The sequence below is a fragment of the Numenius arquata genome, chromosome 1 (genome assembly GCF_964106895.1).
Source record: "Numenius arquata chromosome 1, bNumArq3.hap1.1, whole genome shotgun sequence".
Classification (NCBI taxonomy): domain Eukaryota; kingdom Metazoa; phylum Chordata; class Aves; order Charadriiformes; family Scolopacidae; genus Numenius; species Numenius arquata.
Genome location: NC_133576.1, coordinates 51,833,547 through 51,851,928, shown reverse-complemented (window position 1 = coordinate 51,851,928; position 18,382 = coordinate 51,833,547). Strand labels below are relative to the sequence as shown.

At 34.8% G+C, this 18,382-nt stretch overlaps 1 protein-coding gene across 1 annotated transcript in view; it reads left to right on the top strand.

Annotated features, from left to right (window-relative positions):
* The window catches only part of IL1RAPL1 (interleukin 1 receptor accessory protein like 1), a 670,379-nt gene that overhangs the window by 300,012 nt on the left and 351,985 nt on the right, over positions 1 to 18,382 (top strand). The window lies entirely within an intron of this gene.

Here is an 18,382-nt window from a genome sequence, read left to right as displayed (position 1 = left end):
TTGAGGATTGATAAAGATATTGATAAAGATTTCTTTAAGGATTTATTAAAATTAGTAAGGTTGTGTTTTTCTTCTGACAGCTAGACCCATCTGACAGAGGCCAACATGTAGCACCAGTAGCTGAAAAAAATATTTTCAGTGCTGCTGTTTTGTAATTTCATCTTTAAAGTACACTGTTTCCAAGATTTTTAATGTATCCTCGAAAGAGAAAACATTGTTTTGTTAATAGAATTCTATGCTACAAATATGCTTCTTGGTACTACCAGTAATATCCCACCTGTTCAAAGGGGAGTGTTCCTTGTACTACAGTAATCAAGATATACATTGATGAGTAAAATTATTTTTTCTCCCTTCTGCATTTCAGATAAGCATAAGAGATGATTGTAAGGTGGTTGTAGGGCTTTTCCAAATTGCTGGTCAGAAATCAGAGAAAATAAGTGAGGTACACTTGCTCAAAGAAGTGCAAATATAAATTGACCACAGATAAATGGAAGGTATACAATTTGGATTGTGAATAACAAAATAGTTTCTAAAACCTAGAAGAAGGAGATTACGAAGCAATTTCCAGCAGGACTTCAAGAAAGAAAGTATTTAAATGGTCTTGAGATAAGAATTGATATAAGAATTTCTATTTCCTCCATTGATAGAGCTGATAGACAACTAGAACCATTGACCCAGAAGACCTGGCCCAGTCCTGTCATTAAGAACAGCAGGTTATTTAATTAAGGAAGAGAAAAAGTGGGCATTTTTTTTTCTACTTTCAAAGTCTGTACATAGGAGGGACACTTTACAATAGTGTCTAGGAGCAGTTTTACTTTCTGGTATAACTCGATGGATTTAATTTTCTTTGTGTATACTACATTTTATTTAGTATTCAAGTATTTAGTATTCAAGTAGATATTACTTATTTTCATGTGAAACGTTGTTTTCATTAACCTCCAGTATCTCTACGTGTTCATTTTGGTGAAATGGATCTTATGATGTCAAGAACTGTCTAATAAAAGACAGAAAAATGCATTTATATGCAGATTAAATTAAAAGCTAAGCAGCTGTTGGCAACTCAAGAAAAAGATCGAAATATTAATTTATTAAATCTTCAGTTTCTTATTTATTTTTGTATGATTTTTCATTACCATGTGTTTACTATGTAACTTTTTTAATTCTAACGTTTTAGAGTTTAATTTCAACGTCTTTTGTCTGCAGTGGTTAATTCTTTTACTGTTACATTATGTAGTGAATTTTTCAAAGGGCCTAGTTCACAAAGGAATTAATAATTCTACATGTTTGAATGCATCGATGGGATGAGATATTCAAATAGGTCTTTTAAACATGCTTTCCACAATAGATCTTCAGGATATTTCAAGTTGGAAACAAAATATCTGGCACATAACACTGTTAGTTAGTTCTAAAAACTTTTTTCTATTTCCTTGTCAAGATATCTATTTGTATCATAATAGGAATTATTTGATATTCTAAAGAAAATTTTTCACTGCAGGCAATATTTTGTAACTTTATAGTGCTATGTTGGATATATGAGGGAAAGGAAGAAAACCCAGCATAAGAATCCCTTAAAAAGAAAGTGAAGAAGTCAAGGATTAAGTGAAGACCTTATACATTAATTAATTTTCTTGTCAAGCTGAAAATGCCTGATATGCCTGGGAAACAAAGAATAACAGAAAAACTTTATATTTCTAAAACCTTTTTGCCAAAGTGAAACCCCAGTCTTTCATGAGTGTGTCTGGCACTTATTAATTTACCCTTTTCTGACAGTTTTGCTATACCTGGCTGCAGCGGGCTCCTCTCTTTTTTAGACAAGTACATCTTTTAATACATTTGCCAGCTAGTTGGGCTGTAATTCATCTGTTGTGCTGATCTCCTCCAGCAATATCAAAACAGGCAAAATGTAAGAACAGAGTAGAGATGTATACCTGGCATTTCTGAAACAGTTGCAAAACCCGAATGTCCTCTTTCCCATTAATCAGAAACCACACTCCAATACAGACAGTACAGTCCTGTCAAAAGCAGTGCGCTGAGAGGGAAGGAAAAAGAGAGTTCTTCAGAGGCCAGCTGGTTTCTTGTGCAGTCCATATGCAGGTAGTTGATTGACTACTTACTGAGTGTTGAGTCAGGGAACTTCTTTATAGCGAAAGAAATTTTCCGTGAAAGGAAAGCAAGAATTTTTAGTGGATGAGGTGAGTCCAGAGGCTGGTAATACAATTTTGTGAAGGGTTCATTTTAAAACCTGGATTTATTATGAGTAACAATGTTTGACCATTTTGTCACAAACAAAAGAGAAAAATGTCAAGTGTAGTAAATGGTTTATTTCAAGCACTGATATTTTACATTCAATTCGATATTGTGCAGTTTTATACAAAATATAATGATTTCAAAAGGAAAAGTGAAAATATTTTTTGGTTTAATGTTTAATATTTTCCACTTGTTTTTCTTCCAAACTTTCTTACAAAAAAGAATTTTTATTACGATTGACTCAATTTCACAAGCACCCACTTTTCAGTGAATTGAACAGATAATTCTGCTGAATCTCCTGCAGTTATCCCTTCTTCAAAAAGCTGAAGATATAAGCAAGTCATAGAGATAGGATGAGATGCTGAATAGAGAAAAGAAGCTCTTAAGTTGCTAATTCCATGTTTATGTGGGGGTTATAATGCATAAATGGAATAAAATGTGCTTTGAAATGTAACCTGTCTAAAATGTGGCTATATACATGGATATATAACATAAGTTTGAACTACGTGATTATTATGATTTTGAGAAGAAAAATAACAGGCATCTAGAAGGTGAAAGAGAAATCCAGAATGGACCAGTTCAGTATTATAGTTTTTTCTCTGAGAGATTGTATTTTCCAGAAAAAACCCTCAGGTCTGCTCTGAAGATATTGTGTTAACTCTGGAAAAGAGGTTCAATCAATGAAGTGTGAAATGGAAGGATTTTAATCCTGCTTTCAGTACAAATCTCAATGTGGCCTTAACTATGGAGTTACTCTTAACATTTTTATAATGATAATAAAATGTAATATCATCTGGAGTTCACATATAATAATTTAAAGTGTTCCAAATTAATTATGAGACCTGGATTTTAATTTTGATCATTTAATTCTTATAATTTAAAATAGCCTTTCCTTCTTTCTTCTGTAACCATTTACAAAATCACTTCTGAGGAAACAGAAAACAAGACTCCTGAGGATGAAGGCTGTGAGAATCTTGGGATTAGTACTTATGTGCCTCATCCTATTTATTTGCTCTATTACATGTGAGAAATAATACGCCATACAGTGAGGTTTAATCCCATCAAATTTCACATACGCTACACAGGGGAAATGTTTTAGTTTTGTTTTTTTTTTCCTTGCCTACTTGAGGAACTGATTTGCAATTGCCATTTCAGGAGGCATATAATCTTACTGTGGATTTTCTTTATTTTACCTTGTTGTTTGTAGCTCTAGGTATTCTCATATGAAATTTTCTAAATAAAAATAATCCTTTAGAAAAATGTTTGCCTTAATTTGAAAAGTTAGCTGAAAGAAAAAGAGACTCATAAAAATCTTCCACAACAAGCTCATTCATATTAATCAGGTCTTTTCTGTAAGACTATAATCTTTGCATTTATGGTGGTGGAAGACTTTGTTTGCTATGGTTAATCCATGAACAGAATTAAACCTTTTCCTTAGGTATGTTTATTGCCATTAAAGACTGAGCATTACAGAGAGGTGGTAATTAAACTGCTGATGACCCATAAAAGAGCCGAGTTTACTTACAGACTGCAACACAGCAGTGTAGAAAACATTGCCCAGCTGGAGACAATTTTATTCTCAAATACAAATTTCCCTTGACATTTAGAAGACTTTATTGAGGAGAAGCTTGATAAATATTATTTCTTAGTCTGTTTAGAAACCCAAGTGTAAAATGAGACTTAAGTGACAAATGGGAGACACATATGACTTCTCCTACTCTGGCTAATGTGCTGAAGAATACCGTGTGAACAGCCATCCTGGGCCACTGGATCAGCACTAATTTATTACTATAAAATGGAACAATGAATGGCCGCAGTCACAAAACCCTGGGGGAGGTGTGTGAAAAAATGAATGAGGGGTTGATATAATTTCTCTGACTGCTTTCAGTCTCCTTCTCAGAGACGGAGCTGATGTTCAAAAGGGAAGTAGAAATCATGCTTTACTTGGAGGTGCCTGCAATGACAGTTGTGAGCTTTGCAGCTCTCCAGACTGGAAGCTGTGCAGTCTCATTAGCACAGAGTTGCTTCCAACCTGAAGTACAAAACTTAACAGCTTGTGCATTCCACTGTGCTAATACAGGACTGTTGCATGTCCAGTCAACTCAGGCCAGGCTAAAGTGAGCCAACCTCACCCTGCCTCATAAATCTATGTATGCTGTTTTTTCACTCAAATAAGTATACAGGGAAAAAAAAAAAAAAAAGAAGAAAACATGTGTATGTGGATATTTACATATCTTGTGCGCTTTTTTCCTGGTTCCTTAGAGAGTTATGGTAGACTATCGCTCTCCTGCTGTATCCTGTCTAAACACCTGTTGAAGCAACTAGAATGTCCCAGTTATTTTCATCCAAAGACATAGAAACTGCAGGAAGCCCAAGCAAAATGAATAATTATCAAAAAGGGTCTATATTCAGGTGAAATTTCTTCCCTATATTTGAATTGCTAGACATTCGGAAGTGAACGCTGCAATTTTAGGCTCTTCTATATCTTCTTATACCTTTCTACCAGAAATTGCAGTCCTCTCTGGAAAGAAAATAAGAAAGAGACCTTAAGCTTGAGACATCATAAAGCAGGCAAACATGTTCATGCATAAACTTAGTGTTTGAACATTTTCTAAATTGATATATATTATTTACCCTAGAAAAGGAAATTTGGGGAGATAATATAAAGTCTTCCAGGAACTTCACTTGTTTGTTGTTGAATTTATATGAAAAAAACTTGGATGCTGAGGAGAAACAAACCAAACCAAACCAAACCAATACAATGAGGACCAGTGTAAGCACTGGTGTTCATAAAGAAACATGCAAAATTTTATTAAGTATGTTGTTTTTTAAAATGTCTTCTTCTCTGCCTTTCGGGATTATCCAGTCTTGGTTCTCTCTCATACTTTTAAAATACTAATTTTTCTACTTAATTCCCCTTAATTTTATTCTTTTTAGTTTGTGGAGAAAAAGAGGGAAGCGGTTTCCTTTTTCTGACAGAAAAAGTCCGTAGTCCTTTTTCCTCTCAGTCTGGAAAAATTCAACTTTGGCTGCACAGATGATGGGATCTATGTCTATTTGTCTAATTCAGTCACGTCTCCTCTCTTCTGACATAAATCTGAGTCCATGTTTTTACATTCCACATGTTGCCTTCCTACAGTATTAGCAGCAGGCTATGGCACCAGTGACCCTCAAATTGCACAGCTCCAGTTTTACAGATTTCAGTCTCATAGGTATTCTCTACACTGTGCAGCAAAATTCATTATTAATAATGAAATTGTGCATTTAAGTGTGTATATGTGCAGAGGAGGATAGTGGGGATAGATAGAAGGTGAATTAGTTACTAAATTGAACAATCCCTGAAGAAATTTTAAATAATCACGGATCAAAATTTATTTCAGCTCTGTGACCTTATCTTGAAAAATATACTAGCGTTTTCTTTACCTCGGTGCATTTGAGGTAGCAAAAAGGCTGCACAGAGATCAGAGTGAAGCATCACTCAATAAAAGGTACTCTCAGTGGAATATTTGGGTTATAAGGTGCTCTTACAACCATTTATAATTTCGTTGAATTCCTTTATAAAAATGTTCATTCCTGCAGTGACTGGAAAGGCGTAGTATTAGTTAGTAGGCCAGTTTCTTTAATTTAAAACATAGACATTTCTATTTAATTTTTTACACTAGTAGATTTTTGATCATATTCAGAAAAAATTGTTCACTTATTAAAAGTAACTCAGTTTTCCATGTAACTCAAGTATGAGCATATGCTATGCTAAAACTATTAACTAGAAGCATAGAGAGTAAGAAATTTCTTACGATGTTTATCCAGTGCAGCCTTGCCCAGTGCTAACTCCGGACTAAAGGCATCTTAATCCTCAGACAGGCACGTGACCACTTGGCTTAACAGGAAACATAATTTATTATACATAGTTTTATTTATTTTAGAGTATTTTGAATTTCATGGGAAAAATAATTCTTCCTTTAAAGAAAAAAAAAGACAGGGTGGGGGGCAGACATTGCTACCATCCTGTATGATGCTATAATCCCTAGTCCTGTTGATTTTGTATGCCAGGCTTCTTTGGATGATATATCCTGTACAGATCCATCTAATGACTAAGAAAGCACAAACTAATATCTCACAGAAAATAGTTACAGGTCATCTAAGGAATCTGTCTAACCCGTGGAAGAGAATGAACCAGGAGATTCAATTTATTCAAAGCAACAGGGTAGCATTCTGAAAGTCATAGTTGTAATTTTTACCCTGGAAAGCATTTTTAAGGAAAATTTAAGATTTAGGACAGTTAAAAACAATTAAAATACAGGGATTTTGTTGTTGCTACCTGTTGATTAAGCTAACTATGCTGCACACCATAAACAAAGATGACAGCAGCAACAAAAAGGTCTCCCAGCCTTAATCTGAAAAGTAAGTCTTGATGCCAGCCTTATCTATGAATTTAATCTTAATTTTGGCACATGAATTAGTATCTGTGGAATTTTACTCTCTCTAGAGATAACTGTGCTTCTTGCCCAATGTTCTTTCTGTCTATGGTTAGTTACCACTGCTTTCCTAGCACATGCTGTCCCTTCTCCCAGCCAAATTGTTACACCAAGAAACAAACCACTTCTCTTTGGCCTCTTGATGATTAGCAACAAATATAGGAATGTATTGAGTACCACATAAAGATTGTACAAATGTTGATTGCATAGGTTAAATAGCTAGGAAAATGTCTGAAGTTGGAGAACAACACTGGGCTGAATTCTTTAATTCTTCTCATGAGAAATGACAATAAGCATTCAGTATACAGTTTGCCTGTCTGGCATGCAAACTTAAAACTATAGAGACAGTGCAAGATTTTATTTTTTTTTCCTTTAATATAGTTTTTTTATACGTTCAGTGGAATTTATAAGGTTTAAGTTTTCAATGAATGTCTGCTACATTACATAACCTTAGAGTGAAGAGTAGTTGAAACTCATCTCTTGAAGTTGGTTTGAACCAACCTGTGGAATTTCATTTTGATGGGAATTGAAACAATTCTTCAAGTAAATCAGCATGAAATTTTGTTATTTGTTTATCTTGGAAGCTTTGATTTGGATGTCCAAAGTCCAAATCCCTTCTTCTGTGCAATTTTCGTGTTACATCTTTCTATGTCAAGTGGTGTAATTTGGTTTTCATCATTCATAAAGAGATTTTGTGGCTGCAACGATTTTGTATGATATAACCACTAAGAAGCATGGCTGCTAGGGCAAATCTGAGCCATCTGACCTGATCATGAGTCCCAGTGGAACTGTAGGAAAAAGCAGTTCCACTATCAAATGAATATTGTCTATTCATTTAACCGGAATGAAAAATGTATTTTATAAAGTATCAAAAATTTCTCTTTCAGTTGAAGATTACCATTTTTCCTGATTGAAAATGTTCTCAGTATTTCATTCCAAAAATATTTCTACTCTATTCATTGAGTCAGGATGAAAAAATGTATTTGAATATTAGAATTTGTTTTGTTTGCTTTATCTAAAACCTCTTAATTTTGTTTTGGATTTGTTCTGGAATATAGCAGAAGGAGGGAAAGAGAAATGCTCTGTTTTGATTTCACCTTTGAAATCAATGCAGCTAGGCACATCCATAAAGGTACCTGAGGAAACTTTTTACTCAGGTAAAAAGTACTCTTTTTACTTGTGGGATTTGGATTCTTAACTCAATTAAATCCATTCTATTTCTTTAGATTTGCTTCCACCAAAACATTCATGCTAAGCTTTAAAGTAAGCTTTGGTGAAAGGAGCAAAGTTTTCTTCTCAAACTCAAATAGTAATGATTTTCATTTCCTTTGCCTAATGAGATTAAAGTACTGAACTACTGTATTACTCTGGTGACCTCTTTCTTTTTGGTAAGCTGTCTCAAGTGTGGCAAACGTGGCATATGGGAACAGAGGAAATGTCAAACTGGGGAGCAAAGATTTACAAAATTTAATATCTTTCATAAGCTTTAGCTTCTAGACTTAATATGGACAAAAAAAAAAGAAGGAAAATACCAGATGCTATAATAATATGGGTTCTTCTAAAACGGAAAAAAGTGTACAAACAGATTTATAATGACTTTTTGTAATCCATGGAGTGCAGATTTACTGTAGTTAATATTTTCTCTTTAAAGTTCAGTTAATATTGTTGTCCCTTGCTAAGTCTTCCATGAAGTTCCTATTGGCTCTAAACTACCATGTTTTGTACTTGGTAGCATCTGTAGAAAAAGAACATATATCATAAATTCTTCAATTAAAAATTAATTTCTATTTCATAAGTAAATGTGTTCTTTCTTTAGCAGTTTGATGATAAATCACCCCAGTGTTGCACATATAAGGAAGATTTTCTTGTAGTTTTGTGGAACAAGCATGCTTTTTTCTCCCCCCTTCCCCTAGTCAGTTATATTCCACTCTTGTTAGTTATTAAATAACAATATTTTTCATATAAAAGGGAATCTACTTAATTTAACAAATTCCAAACTGATAATGGCTAAGTTTCTTATTTTGGCTAGTATGTATTTGCTAATTGTTATAGTACTGGGTGCTGTATTGTATGCTGGTAGTAACTTTCAGAGTAATATCAAGAATTTGTTTTTCCATTGAGCCATTCACACAGAAAATTTTAAAGGGCTCTTGGGATTAAAAAGAAATGCAAAAGAGAACAGAAATATGTCCCTTTCTGAACCTTGGATGCTTGTATACAGGTAGGCAAAGTAGTACACCAAAAATTTAGCAATATCTGTTAGCAGTGTATATTTTTTACAATTTGTTAAGATATGTAATTGCACAACATAGAATAGACTTATCTCTGTTAAAAAGGACAACTACATTTTAAAGCAAAAGTGTTACTTGCTGAAGAAACAGCTATACGGAGGGTGTGGTTTGGGTTTTTTTTTCTGTCTTTAATCTATATTTACTTCTGTCTGAAGGTAGGGTAATGCAGATCCCGGTCTGACCTGTCCTGTGGAAAAACCCTCTTGTCTCCCAGTGCAATGGTGCTCATTGCCAGGGCACACAATGATGCCATGACAACCATAATCAGGCCATAAAGCAGTTGCCCTTCCAGACTTCTGTGCCCCCGTGCCTCCCTCCCTCCTCTCAGGCTCAGCCTTTGGGTCCAACTCTGCTCCACTTACCTGCCCAAGAACATCTATGGGGAAAGATGTTATTCTTTCCTCAAGTGTTTAAAATATTTCTGGTGTGTCTCAAAATCAACTGATGACTACCAAAGCCTTACTTAATGGATTTCTGGTGGGACTATGTATTTGTATTAACTTATTGATATAAATGTTGACATCATATCTCTGTCCAAGAACACTGTAATTACTAGGTCAGGTCTTTTATGTGCAAATGCACACACAGTTAATTGAATTGAAGCAGTGATGCGCACTGAAGAGTATTTAAAAATTCTTGTCAGCTTTGGAAGAAATAAATAACTTTGCCATGTTGAGTAAAGAAAAAGAAAATCCTTCCTAGAACTGCTTTATGCTCTTAAATGTTATACTGTATTTTAACTTCTATTTAATTGTAGGTATAGATACAAATGTCTGTCTGACACATTTATGGCTTTAAATAAATCTGTGTCTACAGTTTGAGTCATCAAAATCACTAGCAGTTGTATGCAGTTAACATATACTTTGACAGAATATTGATATTGTCAATCCAAGATCAGAGTTTCATTTAACTCTATCCCAGTACTTTAAGAGTGAAAGTAATGTGGAACAGATTAATAAATAGAAATACATATTTTTTTTTAAAATATATATACTATTGCTGGCAACCTCATGGCCTATGTATACTTAATAATTATAAGGTTAGAACTTTTAACCTTTGAAACCTTAAAGTAAAAACTGACCTGTTGATTCAAAGACTGTTTCAAATAGTGTTTCTTTGGGTCTCAGCTCTTCTGAACCACTCACTGCAATTCTTTTCTTTTCTACATGTTTCCTACATAGTCATGATAATGCAGCTTGAGAAATTTCCAGCAGCTAAATCACAGCAACAAGGTGTTTGCACTCTCCTATACATATATCATAATTTGATTAATTTTAATCCTCTTGTATTAGGAACTAATCTGCTGAATTTTCTCGTATTTACTCCAAGTGGAGAGTCTTCACATATTGAGTTACCACAGTTCAGCTGATATTCAGAAACTTGTTTGTGATATTCAGCAGTTTCTATTCAAGTGCTACTGAAATTCCAACATGAAAAAATCTTGATCTTCCTCTTAATCTCCAAAATGAAGCTACTGGAGAACAAATGTATTTTCAGAAGCAGTTTCAATAATAAGAGATTATGGAAGAGATTAAATAATTTGCCATCTGCTATACAATATGATACACCAGTATGTTCCAGATCTCTTTTCTTGGAAATCTTCTTTCTAAAAGCCATCCTTATGTTCAATTTTTAGAAATTAGTGTAACCACTTCCTATGGTAGCTTCTCTTCAGTTTGTCTTAGTATTTTGTTTTAGTTATTTGCAGTTCCAGAGGGAAATCTAAGACCAATGCATACCAGACTTCATTTCCTCACATAGTAATGTTGAGATTCCATATCTAAATCACATAGCAAACAATAGAAATTTTATTACATTAGCACTGAGTAGAAGTTATCTTTGAAAATAAATCATAGCACATTCAGGGAGCAGGGAGGAAAAACACTTGTATTCTTAACATCCAAAAAAGAACTGCAGACACTCTAGCATAACCACATGAGAAACAGATGTAGAATTGTCCTTAAATAAAGATGTATAGTAAATAAAATGAACAAGAATCAATTAATTTCAGATGGGTACTAATCATTAATGCAGTTTAACATCAGGCTTTGGAAACTAATCTAGTAAACAAACTCTTGTGGTTTTTGGCTGTTGATTACATTATGCTGCCATATCTCTGCTGTAACTGTGAATGTACATATGGTCTCTGAGCTGAAAATGAGTAACTGAAAGAAGGTAGCACACAGAAGCACTCAAAAGATTAGGTACTTGTGTACTGAGTCAGGCTGGGAGGGAGTTATTCTTATTTATAGCAGCCTGAATGGTGCCATGTTTTGGATTTGTGACTAGAATGGTGTTGATAACACACCTGCTGCCGATCAGTGTTTGCACCACATCAGGGCTTCTCTTTTTCTCATTCTACTCCCTAAAACAAGTAGGCTTGGGGATTGTAGGTAGGAGGTTGTGAGGGGACACAGCCAGAACTGCTGACCCGAACTGGCTAAAGGGATATTCCACACCAAATAACATCATGCTCAGCAATAAAAATGGGAAGGTTTGGGTTTTCAAGGCAGCCATTACTCAGAGACTAGCTTGTAGGAGGTGGTAAGTGAGTGTATTTGCATGACTTGGTTTGGGTTTTTTTCCCTTTCCTTCACTTCTTAAACTATCTTTATCTTGACCAATGAGTTTTCTTGCTTTTGCTCCTCCTATTCTCTTCCCTGTACTGTTGCATGTGGGACTTAGTGATTGAGAAGCTGTGTGGCTGCTTGGCTGCTGCCTGGGGTCAACCCACCAGAATCTGATAGGTTGTTATGGGCTAGGCTACCTTTAAATATGTGTTTACAAGGAATTCTATTTTACATAATGTAGTGAACCAGAAAAAAAGGATTTGGAAGAAGAAAGAGGGACTGAGAAGGATCAAGGAAGAATTTTTGGTTTACAGTACAAATTTAGGAAGTTCAGCATGCACTTGCTTTTCCTCTGGTTCTCTGTCTTGCATAGTATGCTTATGTTATTTTTCTCTTAAAAATATCTTTCAAGTTTTAAGTTTTTCTACAACATGATAGTGATAATTAAAGAATTAGTATTAATTCAGACAAGTATACTATTTATTTTTAGGTAAAATTACATAAAAACTTCCCACCAGACAGACATAAAGGTATTTTCACCCTTATTCTGCCTCTTAGTAGTGTAATAGCTAGGCATGTGTAACCTGTTTCATGTTAGTGCAGTATTCTGAAGCCAAGACATACAGCATTTTTAATTAATTCATGGCAATTCATAGCTTTCTTTTTCCATTATTCCTCTTTCTGTGGGCTAGTGCATTTACGAAGGTTCTTCTGCCACTTTTAAAACTTCTCTCAAGTAGGGCTGGGACAATTGCAATTTTTAGGAGCTAACTTCAACAGATGATGGTATCCAAAATAACTTTTCTGGTTCCCTCAAATGTCTGTAAACATCTTCTTTTCCCTTACTGGCACCCCTCCATACCAGCCACTGCACACTTCTAGACTAAGAAGGAAATATGTTTTCACTATAGCAAGAGTTTTTACTATAGTGAAAAATGAGATTTCAAAATGAAAGTGCTATCTCAAACAGAAGTGCAGCATAGTAATGTGCAAAGCTATAATGGTAGTTGTAGTGCAAAAGGAAATTTAATCGTATAAAATATACTTGATGTGGTCGTTTGAAAACATTACTACTAATGATAAATCCATATTTTTTTCATGTTTCAAATTTTATACTAGTACTTTTTTGAAAGTACAAAATCTAAGTGGTCCAAGAATAGAACTGACTTCATTCTCTTTCTCATCTGCATAGTGTGTTGCATCTTTAAGCTCTGCTTCTTCATTCCTGTTGGAGTTCATTTTTATATCAAGTAAAAGGATAGACAAACCAAAAATAGACAATCTTTGCATTTCTTCATGAGAACACACACTGGAATACCATTTGTTATGCTGCATAGAGCTAATTGGCCCAGGCACTGTAATGAGTGTGCTATAAAGTAACAAAATCTTTTATTTTTTTAATGCTAACTAGTCTAAGCAAAAAGAATCAACCAGGGTAAAAGAGATAATCCAGAACAGACTGATAGCTTTAATTTTTTGGTTTTGATACTAAAATATTGTTGTGAAAATTGTTTTAAAGAAAGTAATCCTTAATCTTATGCATCACTTCATAAACTTTTGAAAAGTTGTTTTGTGAACAGCAAGTTAAGGAAAGCCTGTTTTCATGATTAGATTATGCCCCATACTTGTCCACCCTTCCCCAAAATCTGAGCTGCACTGCTACAATATCCTTTTTTCACTTTCTCTACCTATTATATTTACGCTCCCTACGTACTACTATCTTATTTGTGCATCCACTAATGCCCTCAACAAGTTCCTGGCTCTATGAACAAAAACTAGTGCTTTCTCCCTTAGGCATCCATTTTTCAAAATTTATGAGATCACTTTTTTCTCAGATTTGGTTGCAAATTGCTAATGTGTTCAAAAATACTCAAGTGGCTGACATAAATAGAAGGCACAGTGACATTGCACAAACCTCTCTGTAGGAAATTACATTAAGAACAGAGTCATAAACACAGAAAAGCAGCAAAAAATGGATGTGTTAATTTTTATTTTATTAAATATTATTAAATGCAATACATTTAGGAGAATTTACTGTTACTGTTATAAGTGTTTTGGAAGAACTGTTTTCAACTGCCAGATCTAAATAGTTTAGATGTCCAGAATTCAGTTTTCTACCAATGTATTGGAAATGTATTGGAAAGACATCTACTAATTCTGAAACCTATAAATTGAAATTAGGCTTTTGAATGAATCCAGGCTATAGCAAGGGACCCAGGAGTTATTAGCTTTATTTTTGTCTCATTTTCATCCTTGAAAACAATACATGTGATCCCGAAAAATGAAGGGGAAGACATTCTCAGTAATGTTAAATATTTGGCGCGCTGGGTCCTATCAGCAAATACAGCCTGCAAGAAGCTTGTTTATCCAGCAGAACAATCTCATTATTAGGACAGTGATGTAGTGTGGTTTACTTCATACCCTGAAATCACTCAAGGAAATAACTGAGTGAATGATATTCATTCTGGACCCTGTATTGTGCTATTATGTGTAGCAATAACTGGTAGCATATTAAAAGAGAGATCAGGGACTATAACCATTCATTTGAAGGCAGTTCTGAAATTTCAAAGCTGTTGAATTATTCAAGTGTTTTCCAATTTATGAAATAAAATAAAAGATGATTGACTAGTTGATGATGTTATGATAGAAATAAAAACATTTGATAAATCTTGAGTATATTTTTTTTCCACAGTAGTTTTGTGCCAGCATAAATTTAAGTGTTAATTGTGTGTTTGTAGTAGCCATAACTAGGAAGGGAAACACCAGATATTTTCTTTAGTCAATCCCCTACTTATACACAAAGAAAAGAAAGAAAATCCGGTCAAAATAGAAATGGACCACAGTTAGAATAAAAAACTGAATAGAAATCCCTCAATCTATTTAATATTAACAAGTCTGGATGAATATGAAACCTTTACTCTTCTCTGTGGCTATTTATGAAGACAATAACACAGGTGTTTAATATGCAAATATGTAACATTTTAAGGTGTCAATGTCAATAGAAAAATCTAAAGATTACTATGAATGTAAAAGGCATCATGAGTATAATTAGTCTTCAGTTCTTTGAAAATGTATCTTTACGTGCTTCAAAGAAGTTGGAAATCAGGATTTTAATTGGGTTTCTGATACATCCAAGTTTTCCTAGAATGATAAATGTACATGTACTTTATACACTACATCTGTGCTATCATCTGTGTGAGTGTTCACAGCAATCTTATTTTTAAGGACATGACAGTCTTTTTTTTCTTTCCATTATTTGGTTCTAAGCCTCTATTTATACTCCTCAGTTACAGTGGAATAGGAGCATTTCAAGCACAGATAGACAGTTGTCTCCTGAAATATCACTGTTACCACAAAGTATCACAGAAGGGTGTCTCTATCTTATGATGAGAATGATGAACTTGTATTATATCTGTCAGAATTGCATTAACACCTTCTCATAGATAAGGCACAGTGGCTGAGCAGTTGTGTGAGGTATTTCCTGGAAGATTTTTAGGATATTAAAGCTTCCAGCTGTAATGAGGTTAATACCTCACCTAAGTGACTTGAATGTCAGTGTTGGCAGAGTTTAACTTGTACAATAGTCTGTAAAGCAGGAAGAGAAACACTGTCATGTTCACTTCATTGAAAGACCACATTGAGAAGAGGACAAATGTTTTCTTAAAATTGTCACTGAATGTTACTGAAATACATCACAGAATCACAAAACGGCTGAGGTTGACAGAGATCTCTGGAGGTCATCTGGTCCAAACCCCTGCTCAAGTAGTGCCACCTAGAGCTGCTTGCCCAGAAACATGCCTAGCTGGCTTTTGATTATGTCCAAGAATGAAGACTTCACAACCTCCCTGAGCAATCTGTGCCAGGGTTTGGTCACCCTCACAGTGAAAAGTGTTTCCTGATGTTCAGACAGAGCCTCCTGTGTTTCAGTTTGTGCTCATTGCTTCTGGTCCTGTCACCATGCACCACTGAAAATAACCTGGCGTTGTCCTCTTTGCACCCTTCCTTGATATATTTATATACATTGATAAGAGTTTTCCTGAGCCTTCACTTCTGCAGACTGAACAGTCCCAGACTGTGCGTATAGGAGAGATGCAATCTTCATGGCCCTTTGTTGGACTATCTCCAGCGTGTCCATGTCTCTCTTGTATTGAGGAGCCCAGAACTGGACATAGTACTCCAGGTGTGGCCTCAGCAGTGCTAGGCAGAGAGGAAGGATCACCTACCTATGCTTGCTGCATTTGACTAATGCAGCTAAACATACCATTGGTCTTTTTTTCCTGCAAGGTCACATTGCTGGTTCACGTTCACCTTGGTGTCCATCAGGACCCCAGGTCCTTCATATTTGCTTGAGTTGATGTTCTCTTAAGCTATGTTGTGAGACATATTGATGTAGTTAGTGCCAACAAATGACCAAATAGTTCGGCATATAGTTACCTTAAAAAGTAATGTTGATTGTACTTCCTGATATGAAGTCTTAATGTGAAACTTTAGACAATTCTGTGCATTGAAGAGTTTTCACTTTGTATTCTCTTTCCATAGAAATGTCATCCATTTTATATACTTGAAATAGCTATTTCACAGAGCATTAATGTAAATACAATGCCTGCATATTCAAACTATTGTTAACATTCTCCTTAAAACTCAGAAACTGAACTTCGATAATGTTAATTTTCAGAAGTTTGGTAATGTCCTCTCTGTTTTTGTGTGTGATTATAGAATACCTGCTAGCATGTTTGCTTAAGCCTACTGAACTGGACTGCAGGTGATCCATTGCACTTTTTAATGAGGAATAGCGTGCTGAAATAAAGCTAAGGATATCTGGTCTGCATAGTTAATCCTTTATTCAATACAAAGGCTGAAACAGAGTTGGTGTTATTCTGCAATCTGTTTTCATGGATTCACCAAGCTCAAGGAGCTGAGAACCATTAACACTGATTATTCTGAGAATGAAAACATGACTACCAGACTAATATTATAAACTAAAGTGTACTGACTTAATTAGGCATTGAAAGCCAAGATTACAATTTGATAATACACTACGATGAAGAAGTTATTACCTAGTAACTTTTATAATGGAATTAATGCTGCTTTGAGGTGCATGTTAATTCATTTTTGGCATGGGGATTTGGAACCAGAGAGAAATAGAATCAGATCAGAGAGAGAACACTCTTTCAGAAAAGTAAAAGATGAAATGATCAAAGATGAAAATGAATTCTGAAATAAATGGAAGTTAGTTTCTTGGAAGTTAGTGGGGGAAGCTAATAGTGTAGCCTTGTCTCTGCTCACTTCAGTTTCTGCAAGAGTACATCTATGTCTTAATTGAATGGTTACTAATTTTTATAGACTGTTGGGTAAGAAAATTGGAACCGGGGCATATTATTGTCCCTGGTCTTAAAAGTAAACACAGGCGGAGACAATCCAAAGACATATCAAATATTTCTCTGTGTGAATTCTGTTCACAATGCAAATTGATTCTAAAGTTTTGCATTTTTTTTCCTCCATATTTCAGTGATGTGTGGAGATGTTTATGTCTTATTTTACTGTGTAGAATAACTGTTGTGTTATTATTCAAATGTCACTAACTGGCATCCTATTCTCCAAATAAGAGACCAAAACATTGTCTATCTTTAAAGTGCTAATACTGCTTTACTTTGCACAGTAGCTTGAATTCTCCGTTGAAGTCAGTATTCAACCAACTTTGGCATGAGAGGCATTCAACTTTAGCTGTGTGAAAGTTGATTTTCTAAGGTAGCTAGCTGTCCAAGTTCTTTTAAAGTTAACAAAGAGAAGTGGCAAATTGCATGAGTCATACACATTCATTTTAAGATGAAAAAAGTTGTTCTTTGGATATACCGATAGCTTTCTATTGGGTGGAGTGAGGGCCTGATTAACTAGCTGAGGTTGGACATCGAGTTTAAGTGAATGAACCTAATAGTGAATTTCCACTGCTGAATTTCCTTAACAAAAAACCCATAAGCTTTTTTAAGGAAACCATTGTATCTCTATACCTTTTGTTGTTTTGGTATTCTTAACTAAAAACAACGGAGGGGGAGGTTGGATTTTTTTTGTGTGTGGTTTGTTGCTTTTTTTTGAAAGTCAAACAAATCAAATATTGCCTTCTGATGAACAGTTACTGTGGGACAGAATTGGTACTGGCCAACATTATTCAAGAGGTGAAGAATATGAAAATTATTCTAGAATTATTGCTAATCTAGGAAACAATAAAAACATTAATCAATTAGTTTGTAATGTACTTCTAGAAAGTCAGGAATTCTAAGTAAGATCTGCTGAACTTGTTCTTGAATAATCCAGTATAAATACTGACAATAATTTTCCTGACATTGTCTTTTTGTGCATTTTGCTCTTTTTGCTCTTACTGTTAAGAGAGTCTCTTCTCTTCCTTCAAAGCTAACTTGAACTTTCACACTTTCTGCTTCAGGCCAGAGCTCCTTGTCCTAATGTTTTCTGAGACTAATACCTTCTTTCATTTATATGATTACCCTGCAGGTATTTGATTAATGGAATTCACAGGTTGTGACACCTTGCATAGCACATGGCCTCTGTGTTGCACTAATTTCACTCCAGTGTTTTATAACTGGTCATGCTGGAGTTCCACAAAAGGAAAAGAAAGGAATTGCTCAGTTATCTCAGAAATTACCAACATTTAACACCAAAAATCTCGCAATTACTCTGTTCTGCATAGACAAGTACAGGATGTTAATGGTGTGAAAATGTGGTTAACTTTTCGGGGATACTCAGAAGAGTACTGCTCTCTCAATGGACCTTTTCTCAAATGCAA